The 16671-nt window shown below is 36.2% G+C and overlaps 1 protein-coding gene across 1 annotated transcript in view; it reads right to left on the reverse strand.

The window, feature by feature from the left end:
* The window catches only part of CWC27 (CWC27 spliceosome associated cyclophilin), a gene marked incomplete at both ends in the record, with an annotated part of 118401 nt that overhangs the window by 80666 nt on the left and 21064 nt on the right, over positions 1-16671 (reverse strand). The window lies entirely within an intron of this gene.

Here is a 16671-nt window from a genome sequence, read left to right on the forward strand (position 1 = left end):
TGCACTTCAATGAGCTCAGTCAGTTTGTCTAAATAAATGAGCAAACTTGTTTGTTATAGAATGTATGAAAATTGAAAAGCATTTAAGTTACCTCAAGCTCTAATGTCCCAAAGACCTAGATGCCCTTCCAAAATGCACATACAGTATAAACATGACTAGAATCAAGTATTTTTGAGATGCACTGAAGAACTTGCCAGCTGAAAAACATACCAGAGACTTTCAGTATAGATATATATATCAGATAATACTAACCTAATTACTTGTATACAATGCTTGAAGTGAAAATTAAATTCCCCAAGGAAGATTATGTGATAAAAAAGCAGCACAGTGTGTGAGACAGCTGTGGAATTGAACTTTGATATGTAATAAACACCTAAATACTAATAAATATACATGTACATTCATATACACATACAAACACACTCACATATAAAACAGATAAATGGTTTCCCTGTCTATATATGAATTTTGTACTCATTTTCTATTACATTGTTTTTAAAGAAGTAGAAAATTTAAAGTTTTTATTACAAAAGAAGCCTACAAATTAATACATTATGTAAAAAAGCTAATTAAACATTGCCTGGAATAAAAAGAACCATGTACTTTAAACTTACTTGCCAGCATTCCTCCCCATTTAGAGAAAGTCACATCATAAACTGAAAAGTGACAATTTGAATTTTACAAGCACAACAGGTTGCCAAACTAAGATTACATCTAACAATGTTTCCAGTGCACCAGGCACTTTCCTTCTCCTGCTGACCTTTCAACACGTGGTTCAGAGACTACTGGATTAGAGCTGTTAACAAGTGGCAGGTGCAGCCAATTAACCAACCAATGACGTAACTGTGACTTCCAGCATTAAGCATAACGCTTGTTCAACAAACTCTGCTTATCCACCAATGAGCTCAGTATGGCTGCTTATCAGCCAAACTTAAGAACTTCAAAAGCTCTGTACTGCTGACATACTTCTCATTAAAGAGTGATTTTGCTGTGAAATTATCCAACTGTGACTATGGTATGCTTCACCGTTCTCCAGCTTTGGAAGCTGTGAAACAATGTGCATTAACCCTTTTGATCACGTGGATCATACATTTTCAAGTACACAATGAGAAATGAGAGAAATGGTGAGGAATACGTATAATTTAAATAGATCAAAAAAGTGGTATGACAAATGAAGTTGAAATGACTACAAAAAAGTATTTTAATATCACAATTTAGAAAACAATGTTTGGTCAACTTCAGTTCTTTTCCATGACAGACCAAATTGGTGCGAGACACTGCTCAAAACTGAATCAATCCATAACCCTATCAATATGCATCTCCTAGTGCTTCTTAACATGTAATATACAGTAATTAAAATTTTTCTGGTTTTATTTTTCCTATAACAATTTGAGACAGAATATGCTGGAAAACAATAAACATCCGCTTATCTGAGGATGTGTATCACTATCAAATTGGCCCATCAAGATTATCAAGATGTGTAGTGTAGCTGACATGCCAAAGGGACATCTCTCCATCTGGAGAGACTCAGACAACCTTGAGCAGTGAGCCCAGGAGAACTTCATGAGGTTCAACAAAGCCAACTGCAAGGTCTTGCACCTGGGTCGTGGCAACCCTCACTATCAATACAAGCTGCTGGATAACAAGATCAATTGCAGTCCTGCCGAATAAGACTCAGAGGTACAGGTGGATGGCAAGATGGACATGAGCCAGCATGAGCCCAGTAGGTCAACTGGATCTTGAGCTGCATCAAATGAAGTGTGGTCATCAGACTGACGGAGGTGATCCCAATGGGGTGGAAAATCTACTCAGTGCTGGTGAGACCTCACCTGGAGTACTGCGAGCAAATGAGAACTCCTCAGTACAGGAAAGACATGGACTTGCTGGATCACATCCGGATGAGGGCCACAGAAATGACACAAGGGATGGGATGGAATACCTCTCCTATGAGGACAGGCTGAGAGAGCTGGGCCTGTTCAGCCAGGAGAAGAGAAGGCTCAGGGAGACCTGATAGCAGCCTTTCAGTATCTAAAGAGGGACTATAAGAAAGAAGTGGACAGACAAGGGGAAATAATTTCAAACTAAAAGAGGGGAAATTTATATTGGATACAAGGTGGTAGCTTTTTACAATAAGGATGTTGAGGCACTGCAACACGTTGTCCAGAGAGATAGTGGAAGCCCAATACCCGAAGACATTCAAGGCCAGAGTGGACCAGGCTCTGAGCAACCTGATGTGGCTGTAGGTGTTCCTGTTCACAGAAGGGAAGTTGGACTAGGTTACCTTTAACGGTCCCTTCCATTCTGTGATCACTACTGCTTCATGTTCTTGAAGTCTATTTTGCGATTATTCTTTCAATGCAGACTTGCTGTTGCTTTGCATTAATCTCCATGTCTGATGTCTTTTTGGTGGATTTATATAAATTGAACTGAAGCAGAAAACCATTTCTGTATTTTCTTTTCCAGACGGAGATAGAGATTGAAAATGCAGAAGAGATTTAACAGTGTAGAAATGAACAGATTCATTAGCTCTTTCTGTTGTCTGAGTAAGCCAGATATGGTATCTGAAGACAATATATTTTTCTTTCCCCTTTATTAAGTTACCCCATACACAACAGCAGGAACAGCTTCTCAAATTAAGCAGTAAAAAAAAAACAAGCAGCTCCGGCAATTTGTATCCATTAAAAAAAATAATAAATAAAAGAAGAAGCTAAAGGAGATTTCTGAACCATGGGGAATACTGGTAGTAAGTAACAGAACATAACAGAACAAGGCGAAAATTCTAGAAAAGTGAGGGAAGGGGGGAGGAGAGGGAAGAAGGAAAAAACCTGTAACAGCATACTGTTTTCAAACAGAAAACACAGCCTAGATAGTTATAAGCCTGATTTCAATAACCTATTCTTAGGCAAAAATAACAGCATCATTAACATGGAACCACAATAAATAAACAAACTACCTTTTATGAACAGATGGAAAAAAGAGACTGTCAAACTATCTGATGAGAAGGAACAAAACACAGAATAATTTCTGACCAAGTTTAAACATGGCAAAGAATAGGGAGAAGTAAAATGCCACAAAAGGAAAGGTAAATGTTCAATCTACTCAATTTATCAAAGTTCAGGGTGGCTTGTTCACAATTTGCAAGCAAAGATGGATGTGCTAACAGAAAGTTAGCAGACAAGTGAAAGATGAAGATAATGCCTACAAGATGAAGCAAGTCTGAAAGCAGATAGAAAAAAAAAAAACCCCACAGTATTTTTATTTATTTAATGAGAACAGCAATTAAACAAATTTTAGTGGTATATTTGAACTTAAAAAAAGGGATATTTTTCCCTCCAAAAGATAAGACTGAGATAAAATTTTTTTCACAAATTCCTGTGTGCTCTGTTAGGTGAAATTCTCACTTAAACGATCATGGCAGTTTTTTCTGCCTTATCCTCTGAAAGTCCAGGCTTTTTGGATGTTTTCCATTTTCATTAGATAAACAGCTTCTTCTCATTAGAAGTAGATATACCCTTATAAGGACTCAAGTTGTGTTTTCTTTACTCCTGCTGATTCTGCTCCAAATCTTGTTTAATACATCTTAGACCTTATTGCAGAACTAATCAATACGAGTATTTTCAATGATAATTTCAATAAAAGCATTTAAAATAGCTTATATTGCTTACAATTATTATGAAACTCTACTATGCTCTCCATGCTTAAACCTTCTTTAAAGTCAAGTGATCCCAGAGAAGAGGAATCAGTTATATACACTCTCTGTGGAAGACAAGCACTGAAGCTCACTAAAGTTACAGCTGTTAAATAAAGCAACAGTGCTTTTTGTCAAAAACAATCCATTTTATTTACATAGCATTGCCATAATTATGTGCAAGGGATTCTGATCAAAAAAGGGAGTACTTCAGTCTGTACATATTCTTAACTCTTGACCTATTAAAAGTCTGCCCAGCTATGAATCTCAGAAATTCATTCCTCAAAATACAACTCCTAAAACTTATTGTAGTGCTTATTACCATGTTTAGTCAGTTTCACTGAATTTAGTCAGTGACCTAGTAAGACTATTAATTACAGAAATTCTGACACAGCAAAAGGTTGGAGGATCTAGCTTGAAAGTGCCAGGTTTTACTGTTGCTCTCAAATAAACTCCTATATTCTCAAAAATCCATAACAATCCAAGCTGGAAGAAACTATGCAACTAACCACTCATTTCAAGCAAGTAACTCTCACAGAGAAGAAACAGAGGGAAAGAAAACATAAATCCAAATTCTCTGCCAAAATGTAATCACAGAACAAAAGCAAAGATATCTTCTCAAAAAGAATATAAAACTTAACATTGTTGATACACTTTTAAGGGACTATTTGACATTAATTTTGCACAAATACTTACGATATATGTAGATGGACACCAAATTTCATTTATGAACCTCTAATTCTTAAATATATGATAACCTGATAAAACTATAGAAGAATATTAGTCATCCTTAACATCTTATCAAAATTCTAAATATTTTGCCTCTCAGTACAATTTAGGTAAGTTTTCAAATATATATCAGAGGGTTTTTTTTTGTCTGTATGGCCATAAACTCCATATACAGTGCTGTGTATTGAGATCTAACAGTATTTACAGTATATCTTTTCAATAAAAAATTTAAGACAGCCAGGACTGTCAGACTGACTGACTGTTAGCCAGGACTAATAGATATTAACTATCATCACTAGTTGCATGTCTAGGTTGAAAACAGCTGATCAACTAATTAAAAAACAGAAGAGTTACCTAATGTTTAGCAAGTAAAATACTTCACTGCTAAGTAAAATGGACATAATCTTAATTGGGACAGCACGCAACCAAAGAGCTGCCATTTATAGCAAAAACAAGTTTGAATCAGTAAAGTTTAAAATAATATTCTGTGTATTATTAAAAATATTATTATCTACTTATATTAAGTTTTCAACCATTCAAATGGAATACAAATGCTTAGGGTTTTGTTGTTTTTGTAAAAATAAATAATGAAGATTAGATTTTCATAAGTAAAAATCCATGTTTACAAAGCATCTGCTTTGAAAAGTGAATGTTCATATTATATATTCTCTCCTTCAGTTCTAGAAAATATCACTACTTCTTTATTTTAAATATGAAGTTTCTACTAAGTTAAAAGAATAAATACCATCAACAAATACATCCGTTTAATTGATAGAAACAACTAAGACGTAGGAAGAATCATATAAAGCTCAAATGGCATTCTGGAAATCAAATCTGCAAGATTCATGCAGTGCCCACCAGAAGTATGCAGGCAGCTATCAAAAATTAATATAAATGTATCTATGAAAAAAAACCAACAACTTGAAACTAGCCTCTTTAAATAGAAGTAAACTAAATGCAACTGCTATCACTAGCAGTTGATCTTAATTTCCTTTACTATTGTCAAAGACAATTAAACATGGGCATACTGGCAAAAGGTCTTCAAAATGTCTTCAAATATTCTATCTGCACATTCAAAAGAAATATGAGAAAAACATAAAACTAAGGTAGACTGAAGGCAAATTACACAGATATAAATGAATTCACAAACAATAAAGACACTTTTATACAAAATTTGAAATGATCATTCTACTTCAGGACTGACACAATTTAAATTAAAATTTTCAAAGTGATTTAGAAGACCTGATGTATTACCACCATTTCACTAACAAAAATTTCTTTAATCAGGGTAAATATTTGGTAGTAGATTTTAATTATGGTTTAATAACTGCCAGCTGCTATCACTTCCCAAAATAATGTAAAATTCCTTGTAGGAATAGCTAGTAAAAAAATAAAAAATTGAAATCCAAAAATTTACAAAGGAAATGAGAATTTAAGTGCTATTCAGTATGTCCAGCTGTTAAAACAGAATGACACTAGACTGAAAACCGAGTAGAAACCTAACAACATCTGGAAATGGGAGTAAAAATTTTGTTAATTACAGTTTAGCTACCAGCAAAACAATTTTAAAAATGCTATTACTGATCATCAGTAAATGAAATGTCCTCTTTCCAGGTGGCTTATTTCTGAAAAGTTGTCTACATATGTATGGAAGAAGAATGCAGAAAAGGGGAAGAGTGCTTCCAGCAACAGCCGACAAAGATAGAAGATGGAAAAGAAAGTTAATCACGCTGCACTGTATTGCTTCAAGTGAAAGAAAGCTGAGCTCCTATCTTGACCCAAGAGGTAGAAAAACAAAACCTTGGTAAGACAGCTGAATAACTCTGCTAATCTCATTATTAATTTGTATCGCTCTCATCACTACGGTAAGGTCTAAATGCTCCTTACGCTTTGATTTGAAGATAAAATGGGCTTAAAAAAGAAACAACTTCTTAAGATTTATTATCCCACTTGACAACAAAAAATGAATGGACTTGAACACAACTTATTGAAGACTCGCACTCAGAAAATCTGAGTGTTAAATATTACAAAACAGAATACAGAAGAATATCAAACACATCTGTCCACTAAGACAGTGTAGTATGATATGATGGGGTGGATGACCTGTGAAATGGTGATCAGCTTAGCAGTAGTTATTTCTACTATCTAAAAGATTTCCCAAACACATCTGCTTGTCCCAAAGATGATAATTTTACTTTCTTTTGCTATTACTAACTACTGCAGTCAAGTAATATGAACTATTACTGTAGCTAAATTTCACTTCCTTTTATTCATTAAACATTATTAAAGATTCAAAACTGAATATGATGACCAAGATTATTTGTTCTACTCTATTTTAAAAATAGGTATTACTTATTTTGCCCCATAGTACAGCACGTAAAATGGCATGACTTGTATGTTTAGATACAAACAGAAGTAAAGAATAAAGAAAAATATTTCAACATACTATAGACATCCTTCACTGCAGTACCACTTTAAGATGTACTGATCATATTTACGAAAAATGTATTCTGTAACAGAAACAAAAAACTCAAACTGTCCCTTCCCATGCTGCTCAACTCCATTGAAACAAAGAAAGGAAATGGAGCATGAACATTCAGCAATTAAAAAGTACATGGCTATACCACCGTTAAATCCGTCTTGCTATGTTACAAAAAAAAATTAAAAAATCACATGTGCAGCTGAACAATTGAGAGCACTCCAGCACTTTGAAATGCTATCCCGCCCATGATATGGTACTAACAATTCACTTTATAATAAGTATTACACATTCTCACCTTCCATCATGCTAACTGCATTTTCATGGGTCACCTATGCATCCTTTTTTCCAGGTGATTAGACAAATGCACACACAAACTTCACCTAAAAATACACGGACTCTTGCCAAGTAGCAGCAGGATGAAATATACCAGAGTAACAATCCAGTCTTTGTCCCAGGCTAACACTATACCTATTAACACACTTTGATGCTTAGCCAAGAAAAATCTCAGTGCTGGGATTCTGGTTTTTGTGCCCAAACAATCTGTGTTTGTGTTTAATATAGTATAGACTGCTTTTAAGTTACTGCCAATCATTAACTCTACAAGAGCAAGTCTGAGTTATTTTTTCTTTAAAATGAATATTAAGGTAAAGAATACAGAAGAACCTACATTATTCCGAAAAGAAGAATCATGCAATTCTTAGCTCTAAGCGAGTGATCTTACTGAGAAAAACACGGTATTTCTAAAACCAATTCTGAAGTAATCTTTCTTTCCTGTATGTCATTTACACATTACTGAAATACTCAATTTCTTTAACCAAATACAAAAATACAGATGAAAAGGAACAAACCAGCCTCTTAGCCTTACAGAAACATTAAGAACTGCTTTTTACTAAAGGAAAAGAAGATAACTTCTTCAGGTTTTGTTTTTTTTTCAAAGGATCTTGTCAATGAAAAAGTAACTGATCAATTGTTTTAGAGAGAATGGATAAAATTTAAAACATGAAATTTAAGTAAAATATGTGATAAAGATTAATATAAACAAAGCAATATAAAACAAGCAGCACTCAAAGTTCTAATTCCAACAAGATGCGTTCTGTGATTCTTTCTAACATTGATGCCTATATATTTATGCCTTGGGCATAAAGTCATGAATACTTTCTACAGCACTGAAATTTGCTTCAAAGTCAACTTGGACAGCTGGCCCTGCCTTTGTAGTTCCCTTTTTTGATGTTTTACCAAGGACTGTATCAGAGATCTGTATTACAAGGAACTCCTCAAGTAATTATAAAGCCCTAATTGAGGCAAAATGACAACAGTAAGGGGCCAAGAGGACAGAAAGGCAATAATTTTGTAAGACAGACTTAGGAAAAAGAAAAGTTTTTCAGTCTGAAGAGTAAGGACTTCCTTTGTCATTTTAACCAAAATAATATTCCCTCTGTTTTATCCTTCATGTTGCATGATGATTGTCAAATTCTAGTCAAAAGGAATTTCATTTCAATTAACTTTTAATTGCAAGAGTATTTTCACTGGAATCACTCAATCATTTGCAGAACTGAGCAATTTCCATATGACTGTGGATAAATGGCATTTTATAAATTAGCACTCTGGTTTCAAATCCATTTTGAATTTATCTGCCATGATAAGTCATTCAAAGCATACTAAACACACACAGATTAATGTGGAAGCATTAACAAAACATTTGGCATACAGATAAATACACTGTAAGGTATTGTAAGGCCTGCAGATGAGTCTGTGTATGGTATCAATACGAAATCAGAATGCTGATTTCAGAACAGAAGATTCAGAAACCATTTCCCTTCTTTCAGACACTCCTGAAATATACAGGAGTAAACCTACTTCCTCTTCTTCTCCTTTAAATTCTAAAGTGAATTTTTATGCCTACGGTTTGCTAGTTTTACATTTATTATAGTCAATATCAAGCAAAGTACCTTAAAAATCTAACACTCCTTTTCTGGGAATCTAATTTGTAAAGACATCTCAACAAACAGAAAGCAAATAAAAACCAACAAAAAAAACCCAAACAACCCCGAATGCTCTGTTTATATATTAAAATACTAGTTGTGTGGAAGAGTGCATGTTTATGTTTTTCAAGAGTCAGAAGTTTAAAACAGATACTACATTAATCAGACACATTCAACCATGGAAATTGAAAGAAGTGCACTCATTTAAAAGGATACATCAAAATGCACTTCCATTTCTTATTTTTTCATGAAAGTCATTTACATTTAGCATTTATCAACATCACCTGCAATATTTTGTGTTATCTAGACAATTAATTCCTGCCAATTTTTTCTCGAGGCCATATGGATAAAAAAAATCTGTAATTCTGTAACAGTAGCTCCAGCTCAGACACATCTGCTTACCATAGCTGGGGCAATATGGCACAACAGATGTAGTCTCTCAGGTAACAGAGACACAAAGAATTTAGGATTCAGAAGTTTTCCACCTGCAAAGCCATAGGAGGCATGCATAAATCAGAACCAGTATAACACACTTTCAGTGCGAACTAGGTATTGTGCTGCATAATATTTCACAGGATGTTATTTTGTACGTATGACATAGGCTCTACATTCTCCCAAAGCATGTCACAACTATCAGACTAATTTGGGTATGTTTAGCAAAAACTGTGGTTAGAAGTACAATCTACACTTAGGAAGCACAAACAGAAAAATGCATTCATCTTGAAATGTGGCAAAAGCTTTCTATATTCTGCTTTAAAGCCGCTTTATAAGTTATGGAATACCCTACTCTTCCTCATAGCTGATACTTCAAGCTCTTTACATCTTTTTCCACAATAAGCATTGTCCTTATCCCTGCCAACCGTTCCTCTAGTGAAAGAACATCATCCTCATGTATGTTGAAAATATTCAGGCAGATATTACATGCATTAACATACAGAGATTGCTCCAAAATAATGCCTCCTATTTCATTTTGGCCCAAGATATCAGAAGTGAATGTTGGTGTATGGAACTAGAGGCTGAACCTTCCCATCAATATTCTGTTACATGTTGCTGCCATGCGATGAAATGGCATCTGATGTAGAAGGGTGTATGAAGCAAAGGTGTGCCATGAACTCCTCCATGCACAAAAACTGGCACCTAGTGACATTCACTGACGCTTGCTGAACATTAATGGAGACCAAACTGTGGATGTGAACAAAGTGAGGTGTTAGTTGGTGTGTCCCTGCAGTTGTGACAGCAATGTGAAAAACTGCCATGCTCAGGACATTCATGCACAGCTGTCATATAAACAAAGAGTGTCTCAATCAGCTCATCTGTGTGAATAGGCACATTACAACTGGGGAATTGTATATGGAGCTGAATTTTGTCTTCAGCGAATTGGAAACAGCAGTGACAATGTTGGAATATCACAGGTGGTGCCAGGCGGACCCCTGCTGCTCACACAGCAGCAGAAAGAACATCACAGGCAAGTTTGTCAGGATCTATTGAATCTGTGTGAGGCAAAAAGTGACAGCTGCCTGGATTGCATCATTTCTGGTGCTAATATATGGTGTCACCACTCTGAGCCAGAGTCAAAACACCAGTCGATCGAGTGGCAAAAAAGTTCATGATGCAGACTTTATTGGGTAAAGTGACGTGCACTGTTATTTGAAATAGGAAGGGGGCAATCCTGGATTTCCTGGAACCTGGACAAAATATCAACTCTGACCATTGCAACACAGTGCTGATCAAGCCGAAGGCTCAAATTCCCAGAGTCAGGCTAAGGAAAAAAAGACCTTTCTCTTGCAACATGGTAACACTATGCCCCATACCAGTTTGAAGACACTTTGAGGACACGTGCATGGACTGTTATACCACACACACCATATAGTGCAGATTTCACATCCTTTGACTTTCATCTACCAGGGACAAAGAAAGCTGACTGCATGGGCAATATTTTCATAGCAATTACACTGTTGAAGCAGCTTGTTGCAGCAGCTATGAAACAGTAGGTCACCTCTGCTGGTGCAGATTTTTGTGAGCATGGCATGCAGGCTCTTGTTCATCACTGGCAATGTGATGCATAGCTAATAATGGTGACTGTCAATAAATAGTGTTTTCTAGCTGACAATTTGCTCTATCAAATTGCGTTTTTGTGCTCTTTGTATCTGTTGTAGTTGGAAACAAATAGGAGGCATTACTTTCAGAGAGACCTACAAAGAAACGTTATATACACAGAAATGAAACCTGCATGATAATGTCCTATGTCACTGTCAAGTCTTCACAGCCAATTCCACAGGTTTGAGTTAGTACATTCTCAAGAATTCCTATGACATACAACCAAACTGTGATTTAACTGATTTGTGTATGTATTGTATCTAAAGGAAATGACTAATCTAATTAAATTCTCCATGGATACAGGTTAATTAATATGCAGAACAACAGGGAAACTGAAATACTGCCATACTATTCCATACTTTCCTGAAGTGAGCCCTTCCACAGTATAAATCTGAAATAAGAACAGAGAAGTACCTCTACCACCACAAAAATTGATGAACAAAGAACAATAAATGAACAAAGAAAAGAAAAACCTCATCACATACAGCTTTACAATATGATTTTCCAAATGTAATCTTCATCAGCATTTAGCATTTACTTAAGCACTTAACAGAAATGTTCTGATACTCTCCATCTGAATAAGAATAGTAGGAAGGACCTGATGTTTACACAATCCCTTGAAGTTCAGCACTGTATGAACTTCTGTACTTTCACAGCAATACTGGTCATAATTTTATTGGTTACAATATGGTGCTACATTTTACTCAACAAAAGATAAGAGGTAGTTCTGAAGAACAAAATAATTTCCATGGGAAGTTTCAAAGTTCTGTTTTTCAGGTGATAATTTGAGATCTTTTCTGTTAGCATGATATGGTACGAGGCTCAAAAAAGGAGGTGAGATTGCAGAACTCCTTCAATGACTTTGAATGACAAAAAAACCCATCCATTATAAAGGATTCTTCCATTTCAGCCTCATGCAAGCCACATGAGCTATAATCACAGACTGCCTTAAGTTGGAAGGGACCTTAAAAATAATCCAGTTCCAACTCTCCTGGTGTGGGCAGTCTGCCATCCACCTGCTCAGGCAGCCTGGGACCCCCTCCAATCTTGCCTTGTGTGCCTCCAGGTATGGGGCATCTACAGCTTCTCTGGGCAGCCTCACTACCTCCCAGTAAAAATGTTAAACATTTTAAAAATATATTAATATATATTATATTAAAACTATAAGATCAAAGATTACGAGTGGCCTTTCAGTACATAATATATGGTACACTAACAGGCGGAGCTCTGGAGATGGTTGCTTGTAACTTTTGCATAATTATCCAGAACAACCTTAAAAAAATATGTTTTGCTGATTGTATACTATACCTAAAAATGAGAATTGGAGTCCACCCAGTGGAAACTTTATGTTAACCACAGTTTTACAGCACATCTTAATGCAAGGAAACAAAGAACAAATTCTCAGAAGGAAAGTTAGGAATTGTTTTGTCTAAAATACTTTTTTCTTCTTTTCCCCAAAAAGTAAAGATTACACATCTGTTTACGGTCCTATCTCAACTGCAGGCTGCACAGAACATAATGAATTCACATGAAAATTGTTTTAACACTGTATCTGCCATTTGGTAGCACTATATTACACAGACCATATATTTATCATATTTATTCCACAGTCACCATACTCTGTCTGTTCTCAAACCAAGACAATGTATTTTAAACACACTCCTTTTTACATAGCAAAGCAGAGATAAAGTTTAATTCCATGCCACCACTGACTTAGCAATTTTTCCAAGACGGTATGTGATGAGATAGCTACTTTTGCACAACATTGGAATTTCTCAATTTAATCTGTTAAAGTGTTTAAAATAACTTTGAACATTTATTTCAGGTAGCACACAAAGTGGTTCACTGCAAAAACCTGAAATGAAAAAACAAACTTGTTTGCTAGTTTACAAATTTTGACTGTTTCTTGTTGTAATGGAATATCCGTACAGGTGGAGCATAATAATCACACAATGAATACATAATACATATTTTTTTAAGGCAAGAGGTCATTATAAAAGGGCAATATGTTTGTCTGTATTATAGTTGGGTGCAGCCAAAACTAATTATTTTTTAATTATATATCCAAAAATGAAACTAATCATTTTACACATATTCAAAATTTAAATTAATTTTATGTCAATTTAGTTGGGACTTCCTTTAAAAAACAAGAAACAGGCAAGACAAAAGAAACAACATAAAATGGTAATGGATTAAAATCACAATGCATACACTTCCTGGATAAAGTTACAGTAAAATAATCCAACAGTCTCCCAGAGAAAAAGCATACTGAGAGGAGCATATACGTTCAGACATAATGCTATCAGATACTTTCTTAGTTGAATTCAACATCAGCTCGTGACAGGTTGCCAATCTGACTAATTTTCAAGTAAATCCAAATACCTACTCTTGATTATATTAGGAAAACTTGCTTCCCAGTACTTTCAGACAAGAAAGTTCTTAAAAAGTCAGCAGTATACAAAAGGACCAAAGAATATCTCTGTTAAGTAAGAGTTAGGTTACAGTTATCATTTCAAATAGTTGCCAATGGGATGTAAAGGACTGACTGGAAACACCCCTAATCCCCAGGGAATTCCAGACACTGAGTCACACAAACTGTCATGGGATGGCAAATTATCCTAACTGGATTGCTTGTTAATCTGAGTTTGCTAAAATAAAACAAAAGAAAAGCCTACAATAATTAACTGCAAAACTCTAGGAAGCAGGAACAGGACAAATGTAGAAAATCAGAAACTAATTTTTGGAGAATGGTGGCCGAAAATAATCTGGAAAGCCCTAGCAACATAAAAAAAATCATAGTGATCACTCTGTTTGTTCTTACAAACAGAGTGACAGAAGCAAGAAAGTTCTCTATATACAGCAGTAGTAACACTAATATGAGATTACTGACCAAAACTCTTTAAGGAATGCTGAAAAATTGGAGAAGGAACAAAAAGGCCTCAAAATGATCTGAAGACTGGAAAAAATGTCTTACTGTGAAGGACTGAAAGAATTCAATGGGTACAGCTTATCAAAAAAGACAGAAAAGACTCAATTAGAATTTGAGCAGCTAAAGAATTAGAAAATACTGCACACTGAAGTGAACTTAAGAAAAACATACAGCAAAAAAAAAAAAAAATTGGTTGCAAGCTGCACCCACACAAATAATATTGGATGAAGTACTGTAAGTAAGTAAGTAAGTAAGTAAGTAAGGTGTCTGGAACAGATTGTGTACTGTCCAACTAAATATGGACCAAATTATACTCTTGGTACCTACAAACTATTTCTGAATGCCTTCCTGTTTATCTGTGGCAAGTGAGTTTAATATAGTGGCAAATAGATGTGAATTATGGCACAAGACACACAGTTTATCTCATACTTTCCTTTGGCTTATAATACTATTAACAGAATACCTGAATTTACTATCACAGAATGGCCAGAGTTGGAAGGGACTTCAAGGATCACGAATCTCCAACTCCCTTGCCACAGTCAGGACCACCAACCTCCACATTTAATACCAGACCAGGCTGCCCAGGACCCCATCCAATCTGACTTCAAACAGCTCCAGGGACGGGGCATCCACAACCTCTCTGGGCAGCCTGGTCCAGCACCTCACCACTCTCTGTAAAGAATTTCCCCCTGACATCCATCCTAAATCTTCCCTCCCTCAAATTAAAACCATTTCCCCTTGTCCTGCTGTTATCACCCCTTTCAAAGAGTTGATTCCTCTCCTGTTTGTAGGCTCCCTTTTGGTACTGAAAAACTGAAATGAGGTCACCGCGCAGCCTTCTTTTCTCCAGGCTGAACAAGCCCAGCTCCTCAGCCTGTCTTCATAGGGGAGGTGCTCCAGTCCCCTGATATACTATGTGTATTTAAAAAATAAAAACAAAAAAAGGTACTTCATTAAATATAGTGAGGTCTGAAGTCAGTTGCAAAGAAGGTTTGTACTCCAGAACTCAAAAGCCATTCACATCAACACACTATTTCTATTTCCTTGTACCAACCTGAAAAGCAGGGAGACAGACAATATTCCTGGACAGATCCTAACAGAAGCAGTTACATCTGGTTTAAAGAAGCACTACTATAAAACATTAATATCATTCAGTAGTTAATAAATTCAAAATTGTAATTACTGTAAAGAAAGAATATCACAGTTATATATACATGGAAATAGATAAGCTTCATATTTCAAAGTGATTTTTTTCTCCTTCATATGCCTGGGAATATTCCCAAGAAAATCTGTCTCATGATTTTTCCAAGAGCCAAGATGATGTTGACTGCATAGCTATTGCTTTTTTTGAAAATGGGTGCAGCAAGTTCACTAAATGGGTGCAGTATTTGCAACAACCTCCAGTCAGAGGATTTCTTCAGTGTTTCAGATAGAGGCAGCAACCTCACAATGACATCAACCAGCTCTTTCAGTATCCTCAAATGCATCCCATCTGGTCGAACAGACTTTTTTGGGTCAAGATTTCTTAGCAATTTCTGACACAACTGTTTATCACTGTTAGTGGCTCCTCTTTCTTTGAAACACATCTGCAGACACAAAACCCTGGAAGATCTTGTTGGTGATGATACTTGATAATCAAGTATCTCTGTCATTCCTGCATGCACTGTTACCATATCACAGGAGGCCATAAACACATATGTTATCCATATACAATCTTTTATTGTTTATGGAGTCAAAGAAGTTCTTTCAGTTGGCCTTTACTCTCCCTGCCCATTGCAACTTCAGCAAAGCTTTGGCTTTCCTTGCAGAATCACTGCATGCCTGTCATGGTTTTATGATTTTTGGCTATCAGTATTCCACATGCATGTAATGCACTGCGGGGGGGGGGAAGGGTTGACTTCTGCTGAATGTTCGTCCGATGGAGAAGAACTACATTTCCCCAGGAGGCTTTGTGGACAGCAAGGAGATATAACTCTGTGCAAGGTCACCTGAGTTCCTTTTCTTCGCCTGCTCTTCGCTGTCTGCGCTTCACCGTCTGCTTTTCTTCAGTCACTCAGCTGGACTGCACTTCTCACCTCAGCATTGTGGTGAGGTCTATCTACCATCCAGAAAGACTCTCTCTCTCTCTCTCATTATATTTTTGCTAATACTATATTTAGTAAATCATTTGTTCCACCTCAGATTATTGCTGTTTTCAAGTATTTTGGAGTCCCCTGTTTGCCCTTTCCCGGAGGCGTAGATCCGCAGATCCCTCTGCCCTGCTGGTCACAGAACCGGGCCGAACCAGCCTGTATACTGCTGACAATGCCCTGACAGCAATTCTTTAGTCCTCCTTTGCAGACAATTTTCACTTTCATCTCCAGTATATATGATTTTTATATCAGACATCACACATGAATTCCCTGTTCAGTCACATATCTATCCTCTACTTTTTTTTCAAAATCTCTGACTACTAGGCTGTGCCACACCTGTATCTGAAGACCTGTCTGCTCTGCCTTCACAGTATTCCACCTACCAATTCTACAAATACATCACATCTAGATGTCCAAGGTCTGAATTCTGGTACTTGCCTTCATCACTTCACCCAGGAACCACTGATGTAACCACTGAGATTGAGGGATGCATTGCTGACTTAATTCGCTACTCTTCAACATCTTTATCAGTGACACAGATGAAGGAATTGAGTGCGCCCTCAGCAAGTCTGCAGATGACACCAAGCTGAGTGGTGCTGAGTGGTGCAGTTGATATACTGGAAGGAAGGGAA

This window comes from Tetrao urogallus (assembly GCF_951394365.1).
Source record: "Tetrao urogallus genome assembly, chromosome: Z".
In the NCBI taxonomy this organism is placed as follows: domain Eukaryota; kingdom Metazoa; phylum Chordata; class Aves; order Galliformes; family Phasianidae; genus Tetrao; species Tetrao urogallus.